The sequence below is a fragment of the Podarcis gaigeae genome (genome assembly GCF_964106915.1).
Source record: "Podarcis gaigeae genome assembly, chromosome: 2".
Classification (NCBI taxonomy): domain Eukaryota; kingdom Metazoa; phylum Chordata; class Lepidosauria; order Squamata; family Lacertidae; genus Podarcis; species Podarcis gaigeae.
Genome location: NC_139679.1, coordinates 21,533,500 through 21,553,568, shown reverse-complemented (window position 1 = coordinate 21,553,568; position 20,069 = coordinate 21,533,500). Strand labels below are relative to the sequence as shown.

At 43.5% G+C, this 20,069-nt stretch overlaps 1 pseudogene across 1 annotated transcript; it reads right to left on the bottom strand.

The window, feature by feature from the left end:
* Window positions 1-3,080: 3,080 nt before the first annotated feature.
* LOC310839565 (arylacetamide deacetylase-like 3 pseudogene) lies at window positions 3,081-4,285 on the bottom strand (annotated as a pseudogene). Its single transcript, XR_014568593.1, has 2 exons — window positions 4,191-4,285; window positions 3,081-3,600 (listed from the first exon to the last, which is right to left on the bottom strand). The product of XR_014568593.1 is annotated as an arylacetamide deacetylase-like 3 pseudogene (transcript).
* Between the last annotated feature and the right edge of the window lie 15,784 nt (window positions 4,286-20,069).

Genomic DNA, 20,069 nt, shown 5'->3' with positions numbered 1-20,069 from the left:
TCCTTAAAAGCTCAACAACTATGGGAGTGCTGGGTGGATCTTTGCACCCCGGCGCCACATATGCTAAATGTTATGTACTGAAGTTCTCACCCTGGGCCAGCAGGGGGATACTGTAGATAGTTATGCAAATAAGGGATCGAAAGTGATTGGATAGTTTTAGAAAATTGTTACAGTTACGTTGTACTGGAGCTCTTTATATGCAGGCTGACTGAACCCTTCAGTTCAGTTCTGTTCTGGCCTGTGAATAAACAAGAGCTGTTTGAAGAGTGTCTCATTCCTTGCTAACCCTCCAAGTGCCCTGAATTTTCCAGAAACTATAGCAAATTTGCAGGAGTCCATCCTGCATCCGAAGGGATCTGGTCAGTGCTTTTTTTTCTCTCTCTAAAAAATGTTTAGGGGTACTCTCATTTTGAATCAAGAAAATCACTGGGAAAGGAAATGAAGCCGCCATCGAAGGTGGCAGCAACAAAACTGACCAATCACCGTGCTAGGTTCAAATTCCTACTTCACACATTAAACGCCTGCTTCCGCCTGAGACTCAGGAAACACCGTGACAGGAAATGAGGCCGCCATTGGGGGTAGCAATGGAACTGACAATTCACCGTGCTAGAGAAGCAACTTTTAAAATAAATAAATAAATAAATGTCTTCTCTCGTTAGATTCACAAAATGTTTATGGGCATGTGTACCCCTGCGTCCCCCCCCAGAAAAAAAGCACCACATCCGGCTGCTCAGCCTATCAGCTGTGGGGGAGGGTAAATATATCCCCACCCTTGGGTTTCGCTTTAATCCTGTCTAACACTGGTGTCCTTAAATGAGTTCATATTACTCCCAGGGGCTTAGCTCAGTTTAGCTTATTGCTCAATAAATCAGACTGTGTAGAATTCTGGATCTGAGTTTTCCTTCATACTTTAGGATTCGGACAATCGGGCAGGGGGAATACTCCCCCACAGAAAGGGAAGGCTGACATTGGAAGACAAAGAAGCTCATTCATTTCTATAAGCCTTTTATTTATTTATTTTTTAAAATATTTTTTATTAAGTTTCCATTTTGTCATATTTAAACACAAGTGCGGGTGGTGCTGTGGGTAAAACCACAGAGCCTAGGACTTGCCGACTAGAAGGTCGGCGGTTCGAATCCCTGTGACGGTGTGAGCTCCCATCTTTCGGTTCCAGCTCCTGCCCACGTAGCAGTTCGAAAGCACCCCTAAGTGCAAGTAGATAAATAGGTACCGCTTTATAGTGGGAAGGTAAACGGCGTTTCCGTGTGCTGCGCTGACTCGCCAGCTGCAGCTTCGTCACGCTGGCCACATGACCCGGAAGTGTCTTCGGATGGCGCTGGCTCACGGCCTCTAGAGCGAGATGAGCACGCAACCCTAGAGTCGGACACGACTGGCCCGTACGGCAGGGGTACCTTTACCTTTACCTTTATATTCCCTACTTATTTGCCCACTTGAGCTTCGACTTCCCTCCCTCCCGGTTTGTGGTTTTCATAATTCCTTTTTACTTCATATCATTTATACATTTTCCAATTTACTTCTCACTGCTTCTATTTATTGCAGACTTTTAAATAAAGATAAAAAGGTACATATCTTTAACATTCCAAGTTTTCTTACAACAACCCTGCTAGTGTTGTTATTTGTTTACAATTCTCTTTCATGTATTGAACAAATTCACTCCAGTTTCTTTGGAAAGCTTGATTACGATGCTTTCGTATTTTCCCAGTCAGCTTTGCCCAATTCTGCATAGTCCATCATTTTCGTCTGCCACTCTTCTAACGATAGAATTTCCTGCTGCTTCCATTTTGGGGCTAAAGGAGTTCTTGCTGCAGTTGTCGCAAAAATAAACAGTTTTATATCTCTATTTGGGATCTCTTCCCCTACTATACCTAACAAAAATGCCTCTGTTTTTCCCCACAAAGGTACAGTGGCACCTCGGGTTAAGTACTTAATTCGTTCCGGAGGTCCGTTCTTAACCTGAAACTGTTCTTAACCTGAAGCACCACTTTAGCTAATGGGCCCTCCTGCTGCTGGTGCTGTGCCACCGGAGCACAATTTCTGTTCTCATCCTGAAGCAAAGTTCTTAACCCGAGGTACTATTTATGGGTTAGTGGAGTCTTTAACCTGAAGTGTATGTAACCTGAAGCGTATGTAACCCGAGGTACCACTGTACTTTTCTTTAACTCGTCAGTGGTTCCTCAGGTTAAGTACTTAGTTTGTTCCAGAGGTCCGTTATTAACCTGAAACTGTTCTTAACCTGAAGCACCACTTTAGCTAATGGGGCCTCCTGCCGCCGCCACGCCGCCAGAGCACGATTTCTGTTCTCATCCTGAAGCAAAGTTCTTAACCCGAGGTAATATTTCTAGGTTAGCAGAGTCTTTAACCTGAAGCGTATGTAACCCGAGGTACCACTGTACTTTTAAACATTTTCTTTAACTCGTTATATATCATTTCCCAATAAGCTATTCACCTTGCAACAAGTCCACCACATGTAATAAAAGTTCCCCTCCTTTTCTTTACATTTCCAATGTTTGTTATTTCTCATCTTATACATTTCGTTTCTATAAACCTTTTAAGAACTGTACTACATGCTGCATACATATCTTGGAGTTTGGTAGTTCAAGGGGCCCCATACTGTAAAAGCTCATGGTTGCATGGCTTGCGTCTGGAAGATTGTGGTATGTCACTGGCACCCCGTTGTCCTCTAACCGCTTCTTGTACAACAGCCCGTCGTCTCAGAGGACATCATACTCGCAGGTTAGAATGAAAGTCTCAGGGAGTTGGCGGATTATGTGATCCTCCGCTAAAAGAGGAGCATAGATGGCCTCTCCAGCTCTTTTAACTTGCTCCAGTGTGGTGGAGCCAGTGTGGTGTAGTGGTTAAGAGCGGTAGTCTCATAATCTGGTGAACCGGGTTCGCTTCCCTGCTCCTCCACATGCAGCTGCTGGGTGACCTTGGGCTAGTCACACTTCTCTGAAGTCTCTCAGCCTCACTCACCTCACAGAGTGTTTGTTGTGGGGGAGGAAGGGAAAGGAGATTGTTAGCCGCTTTGAGACTCCTTAAAGGGAGTGAAAGGCGGGATATCAAATCCAAACTCTTCTCTTCTTCTTCTTCTTCTTCTCATAAAGTTCTTCTGAAAATGGGGCAGGTGCTTTAGGGACGTAACCCCTAGCCTTGAATTCTTCTGGAATGTAATCAAGGTTGATCCATTTCCGGTATTTCTCCCTCAAATCGTAAGGGATATGGGCGCCTTTGATAACTCCATCCACATCGATCTCCTTCTCGGTGAGATGTCTCAAGCCAAAATGGACAGCTTGTTTCCTGAACAAGGGAGGGACTGCTTGGTTTTGCTGATAGGAGGGCAAATCTAAGTACCCTGTCTGTAGGAAGATCAGGACCTGACCTCGCAGTCTTGGCAGGTCCTCTCTGGTCACCAGCTCTTGACAAACGGCCGCGGCAAATGTCCCCCTGCTACTCTCCCCAACAATGGCGATGCAGCTGGGGTCCACTCCGTATTCCTTTGCGTTCTTCAGAAAGTGGATTGCAGCAGTCCAGCAGTCCAGGAATGGGACTGGATACGGATGCTCAGGAGCTAAACAAAATCTAAAGATAAAGCAAAAGGTTGCCCACATTCAATCACATACAGACCATTTTGGCCATCTGTCATGGATGCCCTACACGGCCTCAGTCCAGTATACCTGAAGGAGCGTCTCCACCTCCATCGTTCTGCTCAGACACTGAGGTCCAGCACCAAGGGCCTTCTGGCGGTTCCCTCGCTGTGAGAAGCCAAGTTGCAGATAACGAGGCAGAGGGCCTTCTCGGTAGTGGCACCCATCTATGGAATACCCTCCCACCAAATGTCAAAGAGAAAAACAACTACCAAACTTTTAGAAGACATCTGAAGGCAGCCCTGTTTAGAAGACATCCAAGTCGCTGCGGGATGTATCTTGAAAGAATGTAACCTGAACCAAACGTAACAAGAGGTATGACTGTATTGTATTTTTACTGTGTTTTGTTGGGAGCCACCCAGAGTGCCTGCGGCAACCCAGTCAGATGGGGAGCCTATAATTTAAAAAATCTATTATTATTATTATTATTATTATTATTATTATTATTGGTTTAGGTCTTCAGAAAGGTAGAAGCTGGGGGGCATTACACATTCTTTCTGATACAATGAGAGTGAAGCCACTTACCCGACACTCACAACTACTGAATCACTTAGGTGGGCAATGGAACGACAAACCCTTTCAGAGGCTCCTGGAAGAAAGTGCAAGCCCCCCCCCCCCATTACCATTTTTTTCCTGGTCATTCACATTGGAATCATTGTGAGTTGGGTACAGTGCTAGTCCTACTGAAAGTAAATCTGTCGAAATCAAGAGATAGGACTCATTTCGATCTGCTTATTCATCTATTTTTATGTCATGAGGTGTATATGACACCTGACTGTAGAAAACAGTGACTTTTCATGGTTCTCATCTGGGAAAAGCTGAGTTGGATTGAACTCTTTGTCAATGGGGCACCACCAGCTGAAAACCACTATGTGGATTTTACTGATCAGTAAGAGAGCAGTGTCAATGGGTGAAAATCAGAACAGAACCAAACTTCCACCCACATTTCTGGGCTTATTTCCAGTTATTTCCAATCACCTCTGGAAGCCCTTTCATAGAAGTCCTTTGAGGCACGAATCAGAAAAAAACCTTCTTTGATATTTTAAGGATTTTTTCCCTTGACCCTGACACTAAACTTAAACTGCCTACAGGAGAAGTACAAACCACTCCCAGGAACTTTACATGAAAGTACCACCCCAAATTCTCTTCACATGATATCATGAACCATTTTGAAACTATTTCAAAGAACTTATGGATGCTTCCAAAGCGTCCAGCGCCTCCATGAAGATAGATGATTCCTCTCCTGTTCCCAGCATGTGATGTCTTGGGCCAGTACACCCTCACTGGCACCTCATCAAAAACCAGGTCCTTTATGATCAACTTGGAGTCCTTTATTGGTGACATTGCCTTGTACACAGCCCTCCAGATGATATACCTATGGCAAATGCCCAGTTTTTCCAGAAGCACTCCCTGTTTAAACCAAAATATCCAGAATTTATCAGCCCTCAGCCTTTGATAGTTTTGTAATAATAATAATAATAATAATAATAATAATAATAATAATAATAATAATTTTTAAATTATTTATACACTGTCCATTTGGCTGGGTTTCCCCAGCCACTCTGATTTGATCCCAGCAGAATATAAAAAAACACAATAAAACATCAAACATTAAAAACTTCCCTAAGATGCCTTCAGATGTCTTGTAAAAGTCAGATATTTGTTTATATCCTTGACATCTGATGGGAAGGCGTTCCACAGGGTGGGCCCCACTACTGAGAAGGCCCTCTGCCTGGTTCCCTGTAGCTTCACTTATCGCAGTGAGGGAACCGCCAGAAGACCTTTGGAGCTGGACCTCAGTGTCCTAGCTGAATAATGGGGGTGGAGACGCTCCTTCAGGTATACAGGGCCAAGGCTGTTTAGGGCTTTGAATTGTGCTCGGAAATGTACTGGGAGCCAATGTAGGTATTTCAGGACCAATGCTATATGGTCTTGGCAGCCACTCCCACATTTGCATATACAGTGGTACCTCGGGTTACATACACTTCAGGTTACATACGCTTCAGGTTACAGACTCCGCAAACCCAGAAATAGTGCTTCAGGTTAAGAACTTGGCTTCAGGATGAGAACAGAAATCGTGCTCCGGCGGCAGTGGGAGGCCCCATTAGCTAAAGTGGTGCTTCAGGTTAAGAACAGTTTCAGGTTAAGTACAGACCTCTGGAATGAATTAAGTACTTAACCCGAGGTACCACTGTATGCACAGCCTGTGGAACAAACCACTCACATGTGAGGAAACTACACTGTCATACCTTCCAACATTTCTCCGATGAAAATAGGGATGTCCTATTTAACAAGAACAACAACTTTATTATTTATATCCCACTCGTCTGACTGGCTTGCCCCAGCCACTCTGGATGACTTCCAACATATATAAAAACATAAGAAAACATTAAACATTATAAAAAAAATCTTCCCAATACAGTTCTGCCACCAGATGGCTTGGGGATTAGTCCATACCCTCCAACATTTTCCCAGTGAAAATAGGGACATCCTAAGGAAAAGCGGGACATTCTGGGATCAAATCAGAAACCGGGACGGCTTCTGTGAATCTGGGACTGTCCCTGGAACGTAGGGACCCTTGGAGGGTCTGCACTCAATGACAACAACAACAACAACAACAACAACAATTTATTATTTATACCCCGGCCATATGTTTTCTTTTTTCTTTTTATTAGTTATTTCCAAAAAGAACACAAGGTAACACACAAATACAAAGAAAATACACAGAAAAGAAAAATTAAAAATAATAAACAGCAATTATCATTTCCATATCATCCATAACATAGTTGTCTCTTACGGGGCTTCCTTCAGCCTGTCCGTAAATCATTCGAAGCAATAAATAAAATTACACGTTTCATTACTTATATTGTCATTATACCGATTCCTAATTCCTGTTTGCTTTGCACAATAACTCTTAGTCTTTCACAGTGCGTCTCTAAATCCCTTTAGCGTTATTTGCCCTTCACTAATACATTCCAGATAATCTACATACTTTTCCCAATCTTTGGTGAACACTTGGTCTCTTATGTATCTAACTTTTCCTGTTAATCTATCCAACTCTGCGTAATCTGACAACTTAGATCTCCACTCCTCCACCGTTGGGGTTTCCCGTAGTTTCCACTTCTGGGCTAATACTACCCTTGCTGCCGTAACCGCATAGTATACCAATCTGCGATCTTCCTTTTTTATCTCTTGTCCTAATATCCCTAGAAGAAAGATTTCTGGTTTCTTTATGAACGTGTACTTTAATATCTTCTTCAATTCAGTGTGTACTTTCTCCCAAAATTGTTTCACCCTTCGGCACTCCCACCACATATGGTAGAAGGAGCCCTCTATGTCTTTACATCTCCAGCACTTATTATCCACCTTATACATTTTTGATAATTTCATGGGTGTCAAGTACCACCTATAAAACATCTTCATGACGTTTTCCCTTATCGAAGTACACGCCGTAAAGTTTACCCCCTCCTTCCAAAGTTTCTCCCAATCCTCAAACTGTATACTATGACCTATATCCCTTGACCAATGGATCATCACCGATTTGACTTCCTCATCGCCTAAATTCCAGTCCAACAACATCCTATTTATCTTAGATATAATTTTCACTTTATTGTTTATTATTTCTGTCTGGAATTTTGAGTCTTTATCTGCATAGCCTCTTTCTTTGATATCTCTACTAAACATCTGATTCACCTGATGGTGATGTAGCCAATCGTAAACATGTTCCTTTATTTGCTCATACGGTTTTAGCTTCCATTTCCCTTCAACCTTAGTTAGTAGCTGATCATAAGTTGCCCAATTGCTTCTCATATTAATGGTTTTTGTACTCATTACTTCGAGAGGTGAAAGCCAATGTGGTGTTTTCGGCTCTAACAGATTTTGATATCTTTCCCAAACTTCGATTAGCGGCCCTCTAAAAATGTGATTCGCAAACCCCTTGTGTTCTTTCCTTTTGTTCTTCCATAAGTACGCGTGCCAGCCGAATCTATTATCGAAGCCCTCTAAGTCGAGCAGCTCCGTATTCACCAATTTTACCCATTCTTTTATCCAACATAGGCATGATGCCTCATAGTACAGTTTCAGATCCGGCAGGGCAAAGCCCCCTCTTTCCTTTACGTCTGTCAGTAATTTAAACTGAATTCTGGGTTTTTTGCCCTGCCATATGAATCTTGAGACTATCCTTTGCCATTCCTTAAAGATTCGACTCCCTTTGATTATAGGGATGGTCTGGAATAGAAACATCAACCTCGATAAGACATTCATCTTGATTACATTAATCCTTCCCCAGAGTGACAATTTTAGCCCTCCCCATTTCTCTAAATCTTTCTTTATTTCCTTCCACATCGGCTCATAATTATTTTTAAATAAGTCTATGTTTTTAGGTGTTAACCAGATGCCGAGATATTTGACTTTTTTGACCATCTCTATCTGCGATTGTTGTTGGATTGTTTCAATTATCTTTGGGTCCACGTTTTTTCCTATCATTTTCGTTTTTGTCTTGTTTAATTTAAAGCCTGCCACTTCTCCAAATTGTTCTATTTCCTTTAATATTTCCCCTATTGCCATTGCTGGTTCTTCTGTCATTATTACTAAGTCGTCGGCGAAGGCTTTGGTCTTATAAACATTCTGTCCTACTGATACTCCTTTTATATTATCGTTTTGTCTTATTGAGTTCATAAGGACTTCTAACACAGTTATAAATAGTAACGGAGAAAGCGGACATCCTTGTCTTGTTCCCTTCTGTATCCTTATCTCCTCCGTCACCATATTGTTTATGATCAATTTGGCCTTCTGTTCTGTGTATATTGCTTTTACCCCATTAAAGAAATCGTTACCCACATCCATGTGTTCTAAGTTCTTCAACATAAAGTTCCATATCACGTTATCGAATGCCTTCTCGGCATCTACAAACACCATTATAGCTTGTTTGTCAATCCTAACAGACAGGTATTCTAGCATATTAATTATATTTCTTGTGTTGTCTCTCATCTGCCGACCTGGCAGGAATCCCGCCTGGTCCCTGTGAATAATTTCTGATAGCAAAATCTTTGGCCTTCTTGCCAGAATTCCTGCAAATATCTTATAATCTGTGTTTAGGAGTGAAATTGGTCTGTAATTTTTAACCTGGGTTGGATCTGCATCCTGTTTGGGGATAAACGTAATATATGCCTCTTTCCAGGTCTCTGGGGTTTCTCCTTTCTTTAAGATATTGTTCATAATCGTTTTTAGAGGTCCCACCAAAATAGATTTCATTTCCTTGTAGTAGCCGGCTGTGAATCCGTCAGGGCCTGGTGCCTTACCCCTCTTTAAATCTTTAATTGCCTCCTCTATTTCCTCATTTCCAATTGGTGTATTCAAACGTTGCTTTTCCTCTATTGAGATTTTTTGCACCCTTTTATCCTTCAAGAATCTCTCTATCCTCCTTAAACCAACTTTCTCTTGATCTTTATACAAATTCCTGTAATAGCTGAGGAATTCGCTCTTAATTCCTTTGGGGTCGGTTCTTTCTACTCCCTCCACTGTTATTTTATTAATTACACCTTGCTCCTTCCTTTTTTTGATTTGCCAGGCAAGCCATTTGCCTGATTTATTCGCAAATTCAAAATTTTTTTGCCTTAGTTTTTTAATGTTCCACTCCACCTCTCTATTTATTATTATAGCAAACTGGGCTTGTAGAATCTTAATTCTTTCCTTCGCTTTTTGACAATTTGGTTTTTGTGATAGTTTTTGTTCGTTAACAATTATCTGTTTTAGAATTTCCTCTTTGTTTTTCTCTCTATTCCTATTTTTGATTGCATTCTGTTGGATAAAAAACCCTCTTATTACAGCCTTACTCGCATCCCAGACAACGCTATCCTTTGTTCCTTTATCACCATTATCTTTAAAATAGTCTATCAGTTTTTTCTGTGCCTTTTCCACAACTTTCTGATCATCTAAAAGGTGGTCTTTTAATCTCCATCTGAAGGTTCTTGTTTCTAGGCTTTCCAGTTCCAGCTCTGTTGGGCTATGATCTGAAATTACTTCTGGTCTTATTTCTATTAATTTAACTCTTGAACACAGTTCCTTTGAGACCCATATCTGGTCTATGCGTGACAGCGATTGGTTAGGCTCAGAATGAAAGGTGAATTGTTTGTCAAACGGGTGTCTGAGACGCCAGATGTCCACCAGATTATAATTTTCTACCATGGAGAAGAAGGTTTTTGGTAACTTTCCTTCTTTGTTTGTTCCTTTTCTTTGTCTATCCATTTCTAGTGAAACAACCCCGTTCATATCCCCCATTAAAATTATTTTTTGGTCCACAAATTCCGTCAACTTCTCTTCCAATCTTTTAAAGAATTCCGTTTTACTACCATTTGGGGCGTATAGCCCCACTACCATCAGCTTTTCACCTTGCCAGTTAATACTGACCCCTATCATCCTCCCCTCTTCATCCTTGAATATTGTTTTAGCTTCTATATTATTTTTAACATACAGTACCACACCTCTTTTCTTTACCTTGTCTGAGGATTCAAATTCCTTTCCCAACCTTTTGTTAATTAACACTTTCCTATGCCTTCTAGCAACGTGCGTTTCCTGTAGACAGATAATGTCCAAATTTTTCTTTTTCAGATATTGCTCAATTTTATTCCTCTTATTTTTATCGTTCATCCCATTAATATTCCAGGTCCAAATTTTTAATCCCATGATGCTTAACTTTCCCTTCGGAAGTTAAGTTTTCGCCTGAGTTTTATTCAAATTCTCTTTTCCTTTAAGGATTCCCTGAGTCCTCCGCTTCCTCCTCTGCCTCTTTGCCCGATCTACTTCCTCCTTCCTCCTCCTCATCCCCTTCTCCTGAGTCTCCTGATGGGCCCCCCTCATCTCCTCCAGCCCCCGTTCCATTTACCTCCACTTTAAGTTCCTTATACTTCCTCAAGAACTTCCCGGTTTCTTCTTGACTTGACAACTTGTGCCTCTTACCTCTATATACAAATGATATCCCTTCCGGGAATTCCCATCTAAATTCGATCTTATTTCTTCTCAGTACCTGCACCAAGGATTTATAGTGATCTCTTCGTTTGAGTAGTCTGATCGGGACATCTTTAAAAATAATTATATAATTCCCATCTATATTCAACCTCTTTTCTCTATTCCTTTGAAGGATCCTATTTCTCATTTCTTTATCCTTGAATGTAATCAGACAATCACCTATAAGTTTCCTTCCTCTTGTTGTGTTAATGCGCATTCTGAATGCATTTTGTATATTATTGGCCATTTCCTCCGCTGGTAAACCCATCCATTCTGCTAACTCCATTGTCAATCTCTCTTTAATATTTTCATTTTGGGTCTCTGGCACAGCTCTAAATTTCAGATTAACCTCCCTCTGCCTCAGTTCATTCATCGCAATAATGTCCTTCATCTCTTCCTGAGCCTTATTTAAGTCCATCATTTCAGTTTTAATCCTTTCTTTATCCCTCTTAATATCCTTTAATTCTATCCTTGTCTTCTTTAACCCTTCCTCTGTAAGCTGCGTTCTCCTAAATATTTCTTTTATTTGGCCCTTAAGTTCGTTAACAATCTCATCCATTTTTTTATCCATTTTCCCGATCCTGTTATCCACTTGCTCTAATTTATATTCTAAGTTGGCTTGGCTTTGTTTGATCTCTGTAAACATCTTCAAGATATCCGACTTAAAGTCTACTTCTTGCTTAGAGCCCCTCCTATCCCCAGGGGTCCCACCATTCATTCCTTTTTTCCCTGTATGTGACATCTTAAATACTTATACACTTTTATCTCCCCTTGTCCCCGATAATTTCTCGCCCCCTGAGTTTGTTTCAGATGATTTCCTTTATACCGCCCACTTTGTCCGTTTTTGTAATACCCTCTTTCTTTCTTTAGTGTTACTGTTCAGAATTCCCAATTCTATATATATGTATTTTCCCAAAAGTCAGTATCGAAGTCTGTATATATAAAATCGATGTCAAGTTCTTACTGTACAGTCCTCTTCCTTCAAGGCGGAATGCTCCAATGTCGGGGGTTTGTCCCGCCTCCAATCAGGCTAGTCCATGTTCCATAGTAGATATACGGGGGGGGGGGTCTTAAAATAGGGGGTGGTGAATAGAAAAAGGAGGGGAGAAAAGGGCCATCTGGCTGGGTTTCCCCAGCCATTCTGGGTGGCTTCCAACAGAACACTAAAATACAATAACCTATTAAACATTAAAAGCTTCCCTAAACAGGGCTGCCTTCAGATGTCTTCTAAAAGTCTGGTAGTTGTTTTTCTCTTTGACATCTGGTGGGAGGGTGTTCCACAGGGTGGGAGCCACTACCGAGAAGGCCCTCTGCCTGGTTCCCTGTAACCTCACTTCTCGCAGCGAGGGAACCGCCAGAAGGCCCTCGGCGCTGGACCTCAGTGTCCGATCTGAACGATGGGGGTGCAGACGCTCCTTCAGGTATATTGGACTGAGGCCATTTAGGGCTTTAAAGGTCAGCACCAACACTTTGAATTGTGCTATATCCTTTCATTTACCACTCAGAGATTGGGGTGGCTTGAATGTGTGTGTGTGTGTGTGTGTGTGTGTGTGTGTGTGCGTGTGTACACATAAGAATGTAAAAAGAGCCTGTTGGACCTTGCCAATGGCCCATCTAGTCCAGCAGCCTGTTCTCACTGTTCCTGTGGGAAACTGCCATGCAGGATCTGAGAACAGGAGCCCTCTCCCCTTCCAGCAACTGGTATTCAGAAGCATTGTGGTCTCCACTTGTGGAGGCAGAGCAGAGTCATGGAACCTAGCAGACATCCATAGCTTTCTCCTCCGTGAATTTGCCTAATCGCCTTCGGAAGCTATTCAACTTGGCAGCCATCACTGCCTCTGGTGAGAGTGACTTCCATAGTTTGAATGTGTCCTGTGTGAAGACATATCGTATTTTTCCATGTATAAGGCGCCCCCATCCTTATATTTTTAACCCAAAATTAAGAAATTAAGTTGTTTAGCTTTTGGGATGGGGGTGGTCACTTCCACCAATCGCTCACCTGCCTGTCCACCACTGCCGATCGTTTGCCACAGCCACTGCCGATCGCACACCTCGCCGCAGCCGGCAATTGTCTGCCCGCTTGACGCCACCAACAGCCCACCCACCCACTTGCCGCAGCCGTCAATCACCTGCCTGCCTTGCCACAGCCTCCAATCGCCTGCCCAATTGCCACAGCCACAGCCAATCACCAGCAGGCCTTGCCGCAGTCACCAATCACCCGCCCAATCGACGCTGCCAATCTCCTGCTTGCTGCTGCCATTGGTTGCACGTCCCCCCTCTGCATTCACTATTCGTGTAGAAGACGACACCCAATTTTTGCCTAATTTTTTTTTAGCAAAAAGCATCGTCTTGTACACGGAAAAATACGGTACTTCCCTTTATCCGCCCTGAACCTTCCAACATGCAACTTCACTTGATGTCCACAAGGTCTGCTGTCATGATGGAGGGAAGAAAACTTTTCTCTATGCATAATTTTATAAACGTCTATCATGTCGCCTGTTGCTCGCCATTTCTGTAAACCAAAATATTTCAGATGTGGAACGCCCTCTCGTCAGATGTCAAGGAGATAAGGAACTACAGTGGTACCTCAGGTTACATACGCTTCGGGTTATATATACTTCAGGTTACAGACTCCGCTAACCCAGAAATAGTGCTTCAGGTTAAGAACTTTGCTTCAGGATGAGAACAGAAATCGTGCTCCGGTGGCGCGGCGGCAGCAGGAGGCCCCATTAGCTAAAGTGGTCTTCAGGTTAAGTACAGTTTCAGGTTAAGAACGGACTTCCGGAACGAATTAAGTACTTAACCTGAGGTACCGCTGGGAAGCCCTCTACTGGGAAGTTTTTAATGTTTGATTGCTTTATTATGGTTTTATATTTTGTTGGAAGCCGCCCAGAGTGTCTCGGGAAACCCAGCCAGATGAGCGGGGTAAAAATATTATTATTATTATTATTATTATTAATTGTAGAGGGTGTGACTTCAATCCTGTGCCATATATATAAAGAAACTTACCAGTACAAGTACATTTCCCACTAAGAAATCGGCAAGGAGTAATATTGCACGGCAGCTTATTCCTCAAGGCAGGTGGGTCCTGGTAAGGCGATAATAAACTCCCCATGCAAACAGCAAGGAATGAATAGAAATGGTCACATATAATATCAGCATCCACAGAGTTCCACCAAATGCCATTTCCCTTAAACTCAGAAGCACAGAAGTGGTGACTTTGCCTTACGCGATGCTACGTGGCTCTTGTGGTTTAGCAATGATGTTCTCTTGCACACGGTGTAGATTGTTCTCTTGTACGAGAACACTCTGCGCCATGTGGAAGAGAACGAAACCTCGGCAAACCCACATATCTTTCAACTGAGAAGAAGCAGTTTAGTAATTCCTTCAGAAACTGCAAGATGTCCTTTTGGAGGTGCATCTCGAGGTGTGCGAATTTGCCCAGCCCCTCCTCTAGAGGAAAGAGGTACATGGGATTTCCAAGGCCTCTGGTGGCTAATCAGATTAGGGCAAGAAACCATTTTTGTTTGTGTGTGTAATATTTTTAAATTTGTTTTTACAAGTACAAATTGCAAGTAGATAAACAGGTACTATTGTGGCAGGAAGGTAAATGGCATTTCTGTGTGCTCTGGTTTCCGTCATGGTGTCCAGAAGCAGTTTAGTCATGCTGGCCACATGACCCAGAAAGCTGTCTGTGGGCAAACGCCGGCTCCCTCGGCCTGAAAGCGAGATGAGCGCCACAACCCCGTAGTCGCCTTTGACTGGACTTATCCATCCAGGGGCCCTTTACCTTTTTTTTTAATGGCAGGTGCTGGCAGCTGCGGAAGCTCAGACTTGATGACCTGGGTCTGCACTGCAACAGCCAAAATGCAGTACCCTTGCTGCAGCAACCAATGCTGTAACATTGGGGAAGCATCACAGAACAAATGATTGGGTGGAATGAAGTTTGGACGGTCCAGCATAAACCCACCACTGATGAACTTTTATTGCGTCCATGACATGGCGTGGAATGCATCTGCGAAAGGATGCTGGCCAATCAGGAGGGGCCCTGGTTCTGCACTTTTGAATTGGCTACGTTCTAGCAGGAGGATGCCCGGTTCTGTCGATTTCCTCAGGCAAATCCAAGCTTTCGCTTAAGAATGCTTGAATTTTAAGCAGAAAAGACTTTTTATGTATGCGGCGACAGCCGCACGGATGTTGCTAGCCCAGAGATGGAAAGAAGACAAGAGAGAGAAGAATGGCAAACTAAACTGTTGGATTATGCCGAAATGGCAAGACTTACCAGAAAGCAGGAACCAAGAGGACCAAAACCTTAATAAAGAATGGGGAAATTTATCTTGGAGACCAGATGAAAACATTAGCAGGATTGCAATAGCACTCGTAATGTAGCAAATATTATGGACAAAATGCAGTGATATAAAGTATGGACTGTTGAATAATATGCAGTTGAAGAGGTTAACAATAGGACCCATGGAGGGGAAGTTGGGAAGTCCAGAGATTCGGAGGAATCTACAAATGTGGATGCGTACGGTTGTATTGCTATAATTTTATACTTGTAAAATCAAATAAAAAATATTTCAGAAAAGAAAGCTTGAATTTTATATTGCCCCCCTCCCCAAATCCTCTGCTCCACCCCCACCCCCTGCTTTTGTAGGCTTTGCTATTTTCTGCTACCTGGAGAGCCTCCCAGAAAAATATGGCATGGAGCCAAGACTCTGAAAAACTGGTATTTTCCAAGTATTTCCAGAATCTGGATAACTCATGCTTCAGAGTTCTCTCAGTTTACATAGAGGGAAGAGAAAGGAAAAAAGAACTGAGCTGAGGTAATGCTTGACACTGTGTGGCTGGCAACAGTGCAGACTGGGAAGCGGAAGGAAAGCTGTGTTATTTCTTAGAGAGGAGACTTAGTCTCCTCATGTCATTATATAGCAGAGTGTATTGCTCACCATGAGCATTCATAGTTTATGCACCGCTTATTAACCGGCAGGCATCGCAGGTTTCTAGACCTCATGCTTTCAAAAGCATGTCTGCCTCCAGCCACTCTGGATGGCATCCAACATATATAAAAACATAAAGGTAAAGGGACCCCTGACCATTAGGTCCAGTCATGGACGACTCTGGGGTTGCAGCGCTCATCTTGCTTTATGAGCTTTTGGGTCATGTGGCCAGCATGACTAAGCCGCTTCTGGCGAACCAGAGCAGCGCACGGAAACACCGTTCACCTTCCCGCAGGAGCAGTACCTATTTATCTACTTGCACTTTGGCGTGCTTTTGAACTGCTAGGTTGGCAAGAGCAGGGACCAAACAACGGGAGCTCACCCCGTCACGGGGATTCGAACTGCCGACCTTCTGATCGGCAAGTCCTAGGCTCTGTGGTTTAACCCACAGCGCCACCGGCATCCACTCCGGATGGCATCCAACATATATAAAAGCATAATAAAACAGTAAACATTAAAATAAAAATTCCCTATACAGGGCTGCCTTCAGATGTCTTCTAAAGGTTGTATAGTTACTTATCTCCTTGGCTCGGCGGTTGCATACCCTCTCCATACCCTCTAATATTTCTCCGATGAAAATAGGGATGTCCTATTCCATACCTTCCAATAGGCTAAGGAAAAGAAGAGATTATTTATGTATGCGACGACGGCAGTGTGGATACTTCTGGCCCAGAGATGGAAAGAAGATAAAGTCCCGACCAGAGTGGCTGATAAAGATGATGGACTACGTTGAAATGGCGAAAATGACCGGTAAGATTAGAAACCAGGAACATAGAAATTTTAATGAGGAATAGGGGAAATTTATAAGTGACCTCGGAGAACACCGTAAACAACTAAAAACATTGGCAGGATTGTAATAACACTTGTAATGTAACAAGTACAATGGTTAAAAGGGGAATTTTAAGAAAAGATGGAGAATATTGTAAGATGCAATTGAAAACAGATTGGCAATGGAACCCACTGAGGGGTGGAGGGAAATACAAGGATTCAGGAGATCATATGTGTATGATTATGGCTATTATTTGAATATAAATGTAAATTGTAAAACTGGATTATGTCCTGCTGGATTATGTCCATTTGGATCCCTTCCAGTCAGGATTCAGGCCTCATCATAGGACTGAAACTGCCTTGGTCGCACTGGTCGATGATCTCCAGCGGGCTAGGGACAAAGGTGAGAGCTGTTTCCTAGTTCTGCTGGATCTCTCAGTGGCTTTTGACACCATCGACCATAACATCCTTCTGGACCGTCTAGAGGGGCTAGGAGCTGGGGGCACTGTCATACAGTGGTTCCGCTCCTTCTTCCTGGGCTCTGTTCAGAAAGTGGGGGGGGGGAATGAGTGTTCAGACCCCTGGGATCTCACTTGTGGGGTGCCTCAGGGCTCTGTCCTCTCCCCCATGCTTTTCAACATCTACATGCAGCCGCTGGGACTGATAATCAGGGGGTTTGGGCTGGGTGAAGGTCCTGTGTCAGTGTCTGGAGGCGGTTGGAAGATGGATGGTGGTTAACAGATTGACGCTGAATCCTGACAAGACAGAAGTACTGTTTTTGGCGGACAGGAGGTAGGCAGGTGTGGAGGACTCCCTGGTCCTGAATGGGGTAACTGTGTCCCTGAAGGACCAGGTGCACAGCCTGGGAGTCATTTTGGACTCACAGCTGTGCATGGAGGCGCAGGTCAATTCTGTGTCCAGGGCAGCTGTCTACCAGCTCCATCTGGTATGCAGGCTGAGACCCTACCTGCCCGCGGACTGTCTTGCCAGAGTGGTGCATGCTCTAGTTATCTCTCGCTTGGACAACAGCAATGCGCTCTATGTGGGGCTACCTTTGAAGGTGACCCAGAAACTACAACTAATCCATAATGTGGCAGCTAGACTAATATCTGGGAGCGGCCACTGAGACCATATACCACCGGTCCTGAAAGACCTACATTGGCTCCCAGTACGTTTCCGAGCGCAATTCAAGTGTTGGTGCTGAGTTTTAAAGCCCTAAACGGCCTGTGTCCAGTATACCTGATGGAGCGTCTCCACCCCCATCATTCTGCCCAGACACTGAGGTCCAGCGCCAAGGGCCTTCTGGCAGTTCCCTCGGAACCAGGCAGCGGGCCTTCTCAGTAGTGGCATCCGCCCTGTGGAACGCCCTCCCACCAGATGTCCAAGAGAAAAAAAACTACCAGACTTTTAGAAGACATCTGAATGCAGCCCTGCTTAGGAAAGCTTTTAATGTTTAATAGACTATTGTATTTTAACATTCTGATGAAAGCCGCCTAGAGTGGGCGGGGTATAAATAATAAATTCTTATTCTTCTTCTTCCCCTTCTTCTTCTTCTTCTTCTTCTCCTCCTCCTCCTCCTCCTCCTTCTCCTTCTCCTTCTTCACAATCCCAGGGTTTACGGTCAGGCTGACGTGGAACTCCTGTGGGCAGCGGTGCAATCTGAAAGGGCAGCAGCGGTGACAACAAGATCACAAAGGAAGATGCCTAGCAGGACTTATGCAGTTCTTCAGAAAGATTCGTTTGATGGAGGATTTCAGATACAAATTGTTCAATTGGTGGGTTTGGCAATGAGTTATTTAAAGGGTCAAAGCACAGCCGTCCCATAAGCATGTGAACCAGAGACGGTCCTTCTGCAGCCCTTTCAGAAAGCAAAGAGTGCGGCAATCAACACCTGCGCAGGTGTAAAGATGGTAGAATCATAGAATCAAGAGTTGGAAGGGATCCCTCAGCCATCTCTGGGTAGACATTGGATGTTTAGTTATGCTGTGTGTGCTACAACAGAAGCCTGTATATTGGAGCTTTTAAAAGTTAAATGAGCGTACCTTTGGCTAGATTATGCCCATAATAATTTGTATTACATGGCTGTTGCTTTCATCCATTTTGCATGAGCCATCCAGTGTGTCTGGATTGGTGTTCAGAAATCATGGGAACAACATCATCAAACGCCTTGGCTCACCATTATCTAAGTGCCTCTGCCTTTTATCTGAAGCTCTGTTTTAAGTAGAAAATAACAGCCATTTACAAAATATAAATCTTGTGAGCTAGTCTTGTGAAGTTCTCCAGTGGATACAAAGTTCTCTCTGTGCATGTTTGTGTGGTTGGTTTTTTCCTCTTTCTTTTCAATTAACAACAAAGGAAACCCGCTGACACAGTGAATTTTGATCTGGAAAATGAAACTTGACATAACAGGTAGTTAGCTACATTTTTCTTAATCTCTGGTAGTTGCCCAGAGGCTGCTTTTAATAAATCTCCCTCCGTCTGCACCTCCAAAGAAACAATCTGACCGCATTCACATTAATAAAAGAGCATCTATAATAACCCTCCCAAGTCTTATAATGTTGCCAATCGACATTCTGTGGTTTTGAAAAAACAAACCAAAAAAACAAAGGCTCAGATATTGAATGAAAAGTATATATGTTTTGCCATTGGCTTCGGTGGGATCAGGAGCAGTCTATTTTTGTGCAGCGTTTTCAAATTAGAATCGTGTGACTTCCGGCACTTGATAGCTGAAAGTAGATCCATTCTTGTTACATCCAGAGCAGAGAGGGTTGCAAGTTTTTAAAGTATTTCCCCACCCTTCTGATAGTCAGTGGGTGCGGGTAGAGAAGGGCAAATCTTGGGAGGGTACGTGTGTATTCTGGAGCAGAAACAAGATAGAATTTGGTGGGACCTGGCAAAGAGGGACACTATGAAATTTGGTAGAGCCCAGGGACGCGGGTTGTGCTGTGGGTTAAACCACAGAGCCTAGGACTTGCCGATCAGAAGGTCGGCGGTTCGAATCCCTGCAACGGGGTGAGCTCCCATTGCTCAGTCCCTGCTCCTGCCAACCTTGCAGTTCGAAAGCATGTCAAAGTGCAAGTAGATAAATAGGTACCGCTCCGGCGGAAAAGTAAACGGCGTTTCCATGTGCTGCTCTGGTTTGCCAGAAGAGGCTTAGTCATGCTGGCCACATGACCCGGAAGCTGTACGCCGGCTCCCTCAGCCAATAAAGCGAGATGAGCGCCGCAACCCCAGAGTTGGTCACGACTGGACCTAATTGTCAGGGGTCCCTTTACCTTTACCTTTCCTTTACCTAGGGAGACAACAAAACATCATTTCCTACTCTGCACTGCATTGGTTTTTGTGCAGTGCTGTTTCCATTCCACTGCAGTTCATCTTCTGCATTATTGGTCTCCCTGCCCACTATGGTGAATTCATGCAACTTATGTACTTTACGTAATTAATTATCTAAATCGTGTAACCGCATTGTCATTATGATGAACCCAGCATCCTGCTCTCACAGTAGCTAACTTATGGGAAGCCCAAAACTAGGACTTGAGCACATCAGCCCTCTTTCCTCCTATGGCTTCTGGCAACTGTAATTCAGAAGCATACGGTCTCCAACAGTAGAGACAAAACATAGAGGCCATGGCTA